The following is an 8,372-nucleotide window of genomic DNA, read 5'->3' as shown; positions in this document are numbered from 1 at the left end:
AAAAACTAGTTTTTGCAGATTAGTCGCCTGAAAGTTAACACCTTTGCATCTCTGATGGGGATTCCAATAAAAATGATATATATTTGTTTAGTTGCTTCTATGTATGTGTGTAATATGTGTAAATGTTAAATATGACAAATAAAACCACTAATTCTGCATATGACGCGGCACTATTGGTGTTGTTTTGTGGTTGCGGAAACTCAAGCGGAAAGTCCAGCGGAATTTGTCAGATGAGCGCTGAGTGTAGTGCCTTAAATGTCAAGGATATTGCTATGACACAAATAAACAAAAACTATCTGGGTAAGCTGAATCTCTAAAAATATACAAATTGGTTTGATGAATGTCGAAAAGTGCTGATTTGTATGTCCGTCTATATACTCGTATATTAAGATCCTAAAAGATCTATCCATCTACTATCGAAATATTTTTGGTTTATTGATTTTAGAAGAACCAGTTATGAGGTTGATACTGTATGTGTTATTCGACGACATAGACATAGTCTAGCGAATCAAAAGACAGCAGCTACGCTGGCTAGGTCATGTTGTTCGAATGGACGAAAGTACTTCAGCTCTGAAAGTGTTCGATGCAGTACCCACTGGTGGAAGTCGAGGAAGAGGGAGGCCTCCACTCCGATGGAAGGACCAGGTGGAGAAGACCTGTCTTCACTTGGTATTACCAATTGGCGCCAAACTGCCAAAAGGTGAGATGTGTGACGCGCTGTTGTGGACTCAGCTATAAACGCGTAAGCGGTGTCTACGCTTGTCAAGAAGAAGAAGAATTATGAGATATAATGTCCACCACAAGACGTTTTTTTTGGACACGTCATGTGAGATAAGGTGCCAACGTCTATGTTTTCGGAATTTATAAATACAAATTTCATAAAATACGCTGAATTGTTGAAATGAATTATAAGATTGTATTATTTAAAAAAATGTAAAAATTCCTTTGTTTTTAGCCTCTAAAACCTAGTCGACTTTTGGTTCACAACTTTCTTTGGCCACCGGAGAAGGAGTGACAATCAATTAGATCGAACGATCTCATATCTATGTCAACTTCCCGATACCGATAATCTTCGAAAATTTATGAAATATGATATTTTCAAAGCATTCTCTAAGTTTTATCTCTCCTTAATGCTTGTTCAAGGGCCTTCTCCATGATTTGGCGCACGGTGAATATCTGGTCAGTTGTGGATTTTGATTTTCCAAGTCTAGAGCCACACTGATAAGGTCCAATCAGTTTGTTGACGGTGGGCTTTAGTCTTTCACACAGTACGCTCGATAGCACCTTATAGGCGATATTTAGCAGCTTTATCCCACAGTAATTGGCACAGATTGTGGGATCTCCCTTTTTATGCATTGGGATTGGGATTGGGCAGAGCAAACTGAGATTCCAATCGTCAGGCATGCTTTCCTCCGACTATATTCTGCAAAGAAGCTGATGCATGCACCTTATTCAGTTCTTCGCCGCCGTATTTGAATATCTCGACCGGTAACCTATCGGTACCGCCGCTTTGATGTTCTTCAGGCGGGTAATTGCTATTCGAATTTCTTCATGGTCGGGTAATGGAACACCTGTTCCATCGTCATCGATTGTAGGATCGGGTTCGCCATCTCCTGAGTTAAAACTCGATCAAATTTCATCATGATTCGATTTTAATTTCCATGAAATTTCTTAATGTTACAACTCCTTTCCAATCCACATACCATAGGTGAGAAGCTCCGAATATACCGGAAAAAATCGCTTTATATCGAAAATATCACTCAATTTAGAACACATACCAATGAAATCGATTTGACTTAATTTATTGATAATATTACCATCTGATGTTTAAAATGAATTAAATCATAAGTAGTTACATAAGCGCCTATAAACAATATACAATATTTAATTTAATCAGTTCAGACTAAACTTGTTCTAGCCTCCATAAACTAAATATACGAATTTTACTCATTTTTTCTGAGATATTGTCAAATTTATCGAAACCTACATATATAAAATCTATTAGTCGAAAATTAAGATTTTATCAAAGACATAATGTGATTTTGTAAATTAGAAAAACTGGCATAGATGTGGGTCTATTGTTTCGATTACCTTTCTCTCATATATACATATGTATACCATGCATTGCATTTGGTCTCTATTGGTGAGTTAATATTGCATATATTGGTATTAGTATAAGATCTTTCATTAAAATTTAACTGTATATTTCGATAGTAAATGTAATTCAGTAGTAAATGTAGACATATTATGAAATTCTTGTAGAGAGATTTTTTAAACCAAATTAATATATGTACTATATAGGAATAGATCGTATTGAGCGCTTAACCTGTAATACATGTTATTAAGTGGTTATTTGGGTTTATTCCGGGAAAATTTTTTGTAAAATTTGGAGTATTTTTTTTAATATATGTGTAATTGAAAAAAAATCGGTCATCAGTCCTAATTCATTGTATCTCGAAGAACTGTTTGAAATTTCATTAGGATCGGTTTACTTTTTTTTCTCGACTCAAAACACAGTTTTGAGAAAAAAGCGTTTAAAATTTTGAATGACAAAACCAGCTACCCTGAAGCTGAATTCATCTAGAGCAATTATAGAATTTAATAATACAATGAATAAATGCCGTTTTATAAAGCCGCGAATCCATATAACCCCCTCAGACAAAAAAGTGAGTTTCCATGGTCTTCGACCTTAGCTCCTCGTTACTTGTGTCTACATTGAAATTATTCCTAATATTTTTAAAATGGACAATCTTATGCAGATATATTACACAAGTAAGGTAAATTAGTCAACAAAGCTAATTTTTTATTGATTTTATCAAACGAAAATTTTCCAGAAACAAACAGTAGACAGTAGGCAGTAAGCAGATGGACAATTCTGCTCATATATTTATACAAAAGTGAATGCTTCTTGAAGACTAATTGAATTTACGAAAACACACTGGCAAATACACATGTACATAATGGCACGCTTAGAATATATAATCTACAGGCATTTATTATAATAAGTCCTACGGACATATACGGACAGCAAGGAAGACATTCTTCCAGTCAACTTAATTTTTCTATTCTTCAAATGCATATAAAGACAGAGAGAAAGCAATAAATCACATTTTAATCAACAGCAAATCTCTGTGTAATCAACTCAAGGATGAAGAGTGTTGCAGGAATGCATGAAGACGAAGACGTGCACAATTCATTATTTAGATGTGTGTGTGTGTGTTTGAGTGTTTATAAATATATATATATGTTTGTATGTTTATATATTTATATGCTTGTTTGCCTGCTATATTACTTGCCACACATGGCCAATAAAGTCGTGACAACGATGGTGGCAATGTGACATTAAAATTGGCAGAAGCAAAAACAACAACAACAAATACACAGTACAGCAATCAAACGTACTGACAAATGGCCAGAAAGGCAGACAATCGAACACGCTAGACATTTACAAATATAGAGACATGCGAGCAGAGATAGACATAAATATCGGGAGGCTGCGTGCCACACAATTAAGATGACCGCCAAGTGATAATCGATGATGACGCAGTGGTAAGCAGATTCATGCCAATGGAACAAATGAGAATAATGAAATAATTATGCCGAGCTCGGCTAGGCAGCGCTGTGCTTGTCTATCTATGGCTGACTCAGAGACGCCGGCGAGGGCAGCGTGGCGGCGATGCAACGAAATGCAACGCTGGATGCATGGTTGCTGCAACAAATCATGGCACGTACACGGCGATAGCTACATATATATATACAAATTTATGCAGGATCGGTATGTATGTATGTATGTACAAATGACGATTTATTGATATCATGTTCGAGAAATATTGGACAACATTGTGGTTGTTGCTGCTGTAGTTGTTGCAGCTATCATGATGAACACCAAATGCAATGTGTGCTGCATTGTCGTGATTTGTACATAAATACTTATGTACATATATGTCTATGAGCGTTCGAATGACAAAAGGTGCATACATTCGATTCGAGTCCAACAAATGTCCGGATGCGTTTTACAGGAAGCAGCCGTTTTTGGTGTTCGAAAACAAAAAAGTCACACAATAAACATATGTAGAAGTGTCATACACTATGTATGTATGTATATACGAGCCTACAAATCGTTAGTTGCTACCGAGTGCTCCTGCTCGTCTGGCAGCGTTAGCATCGCGCTTATCGCCGCTTGTTGATCGCTCTTTGATTTTATTCATTTGCTTCATTGCGCCTCATCTTCTGGCCATATTTCATATTCGCATTTGCTCCTCTTTGTTTTGTCTTGTTTTGGTTTGCGGTTGTGCGTTATTTATTTGTCATCTGACACAAATGTCGATTGTTAACAGAAACAAGTAGACTCTAAAATGTAAGGAGAGGAGAGGGCGCGTGACATTGCTGGCTTTTTGATTGTTCTTTGGTTGAGTGTCCAGAATTTTTTGTTTTCACTTTCAATGTTTTGACAATTAAGTTTTTTCTTCTACAAAAACGGAAGTAAAAATGCATGGAATCAAATTTAGAACATGAGGAGATACATATCTTGGTTAGATTATAAATATTGAAGCCACAATCTGATCTTTTCTGTAGTTTAAATCTTAAGATTAGAAAGTGAAGCATATACTTTAAGGCATTCGAAAAGTATCGACAGAAACCATATCGACATACTTCTTGCCCAATTTAAGCTTATTCAAGCTCAGAACTCTCATTTTTCATTTATTATATATAGATCTGATGAGAAAAATTAACTTTTTATCCATGGAGAATATTTTAATAAATTTTACAAAATGTTCTCAATATTCTCAAGAAAACATTCCCATTTTATTGAGAAATATATCTCATATATTAACCTATATATAGTATAGAAGTTAGCCTCGTTCTTACTATACTCGAGATTACATAACCGAATCGAACCCGAACTTATGTATATCCAACCAAGGACTATCAATGTGCCTGTCTTCCTGTTCATTTTATCGAAAATGTTTTGTTCCACTACAAAAACAAAGAATGCGCCCGTCCCGAGGTCTTTACATTCTGTTTATGTTAAAATTTATTGCTGACGGTGTCGAAAATGTCATCTTGAGGCAAGTATGCTTAGTTGCAATTCAAGTTTCACCTATTTTCAAACCATACTGAGAAGGCTATCAGAAAGAAATTTGGTTTAAATCGATCGAGAAGTAAGTTAGTTTGGAGAGTTCACATAAAATTTTTTGCTGTTAGGTCTTTACTTAAAGTTTAAAACTGACCTCCTAAAGTAACCTGGTGTTTAGACGATTTTGCACACTATGCCATAGTGAAATAGGATGATAAAGTGTATAGTTTGGAAGAAAGCTTTATGTTTTGACGGCATCCACCGAATAATTATGGGTTTTGCAACTACATTAGTTATGGATCATTTGAACATCACAAGTTTTTCTCCAATTTATGGTTGTACGGACAGATAAAAAACACAAAATCAATTCGACTCATCTTCCTAATCGTTTGATTAGGATTTTATTATTATGTATAATCCTATATATTGTATATGTTTTTAGGTTAGGTTAGATTACGTACAGAAAGTGCATGGGTTTACCGATGTTGATCATGTTTCCGGGTGACAGCTGTACACCACTCTTGCAATCCCGTCTACGATTTCGTTGCCCTCGATGCCTTTATGATCTGGCACCCAGTAAAAGTGTAGCCTCATATTCCTGGCGACCCTCTCCACCGCTGCCCTGCTGCCCAAGACACTTTTGGCCGATATTCGACACGAGGTTACTGCCTTGATTTCTGCTTGGCTGTCTACGTAGATGTTAATTTTAGAGGATTGGGCTAGCTCTGTTGCCTTCCCAATAGCAAAGAGCTCTGCTTAAAATATGCTTATATGGTTTGTTTTTTAACTATTATGAGAAGTTCCTAAAACACCCTTAGATGATTAAAATTTTTATAAATAATTCACGACAATTTTTATTACACTGCCCAGAGATTTATCTTGAAAATATTTTGAGAAGACGAAACATATAGCTTGAAATTTTTCAGTTATTATTAGATATACATAATAAAAACGAATCCTTATTTTTCCAATATATGACTGTGTGATCGGTTTAGGCAACAAATTTCATTTCTGAACCCGATGAGTACTGGTGATGAAAAGTGATGCAGTAGCAACAATGTCAAACAAGAACAGTCGGGGTCGGTGAGCCGGAAGAAACGGTATTGGTAGTGGCGGTCAGGGTGGTTTTACTATGTGCTTGGTGATATTGGCTGGGAATTATCCACTATTGCTGATATCTATGACTAAACTCTTAATTTGGACGGCCTGAAGAAAGCAATTGCCAGATGCGGCCAGTTTTGGCCAATAGAAGAAGAGTTGTGTTCCATCAGAACAATGTCAGGCCATCGATAGTAACTCCAGAAGTTATGGATTCTTATATACATATTTACTTCATAATTCGGGCTTGCCAACAGCTGTTACTTCTTGTTCCTGCCTATGGCGAAAAATTCTGATCAAGAGAAGGTTTTGAAAAGTAGTTTATTGCCTTGATTTCTATGGAAGTGACATTATGAAAATATCTTCAAAATGTCAACGATATTGAAGAACAAAATAACAGTTTTATTTTTAACAAATTTAATAGATTTTGATAGCTTAAATGAGCTAAGTGCTGCTATCAAATGCTTCCAAACCTGTTTAAAAAATCAGACTACACAAGATTTGAATCGAAACATTTCATCAAACAAAAGTTGAGATTCTCGAAAAACGTTATCAGCCACAGAACTTAACCAATCAAGTGGTCACTAATGAAAGAAATTCAAGCTTGGTTGAATCATTCAAGTCGAAAGTTTCGACAAGCTGCGCAAAAAAACAGCAACTTAAGCAAGACTACCCAAACCAAAGCTGGCATTGCAAGAGGAAATTTCCGCCTGCTGCTGCTAAGCAACTTTGCGTGCACTTGAAAGTCAACAACTACAAATGTACATAGCATTTATGGTGGTCATAATGCGCAGTTGCCACTGACAATCGTATCAGCACATCGCCATATCAACAGCCTCGCCACTTCAGCACGCCACACGCGCTCGCAACGCGCTGCCCACTTGTCACAGCCACACAGCAGTTAGCCAACGTCAAAGCGCGCAATCGTCCATCTGCTGTGTCCAGCTAGTAGTTAAGCTAGTCAGCCAGCCAGTCAGCCAATGATGACTTGGATTATGCATGAGAGCGAGACGATAGATAATCTGTGTTAATTTCTTTTTGTTGTCTCAACAATTTAGTTTTGCCTTTCATTATAAATACATTTCACTCTGCATTCTGCTTGAAGCTTCGCACAATTGACGGGGTTCGTGCCGCCACTTTGATTATCGCAAAGCAATCGTCGTTTCGCATAAGCTAACCGCCATTCATACGCCCAGTTGGACGACCGCCGCCGACCAGCTGTCTGACCGAGAGACACAAATCGCATTGAAATTGAGATCATAATTATATGAATTACACAATTCGGCTATCGCTCATCGGTGCGGTTGGAAAAATTAAATAAACAAAGCGCCAAAGTGTAGATGATAATACAGATACGAAAGAGACGGAGGAGGATTGGGAGACAGAAAGCTCCGGCGGACAATTGACATTTTTTTACCCGGTAACCGAGCAACTCACTTACGAGTATATACGCAGGCATTTTAAAAATGATTTTGCCTTTATCTAACTGTACATTTAAAGAACAATATAGACATATCTACATAGAGTTCCAATTGTGTGGGGGCCATCTGCTTCTGTCACTTCTTTCACATCACATTCCCACAATACATGCTCTTCTCAGCTCTTTTCATATTCATAACTGTTCTGCGCTCGCATAATTTTTGTGTCCTTTACCGAGTGTTCTCGGTTCTGTGCGATCCCTTTTTTTGTGATTTTCGGCAGCGCTGCTCTCACTCTCAAACCCATACGCGGCCCATATTTCTTTCGTTTTTGTCTGATTTATCTTCGATCATGATAAACTCATTGAAATTATGATAATGTTTTTGTTGGAATACATACATACATTCTCAGTTGAATGACAAAGCACTCTTTTTTCGACTCCATTTTCATCTGCGCTGCATTTTCTGTGTCAAATGTTCTGCGAAGGAAGTGAAGTGGCTTTCACTTTGGGGTGTCCTTGTCATATTAAAATGAGTTAGAACAAACGGTTTATCTTTGATCGCAAATAGTCGGAAATTTATGTGACCGATGTTGGTATTAGTAGCGTAAAAGATGTTTAGCGTCGTTATCCTGCTTCAGGATTAAATTATTAAAATTCAATAAACGAATTGGAGTGCTCAAATTATGGTATTTAGACACTTCGTGAATTGACTTTGTAAGGCTGTAGCAGATTCTTCGTTTGAATCTTGAATATAGCATCTTTACCATCTATCTGTGG

The sequence above is a fragment of the Zeugodacus cucurbitae genome, chromosome 2 (assembly GCF_028554725.1).
Source record: "Zeugodacus cucurbitae isolate PBARC_wt_2022May chromosome 2, idZeuCucr1.2, whole genome shotgun sequence".
NCBI lineage: Eukaryota > Metazoa > Arthropoda > Insecta > Diptera > Tephritidae > Zeugodacus > Zeugodacus cucurbitae.
Note: the sequence above shows the minus strand (reverse complement) of the source record.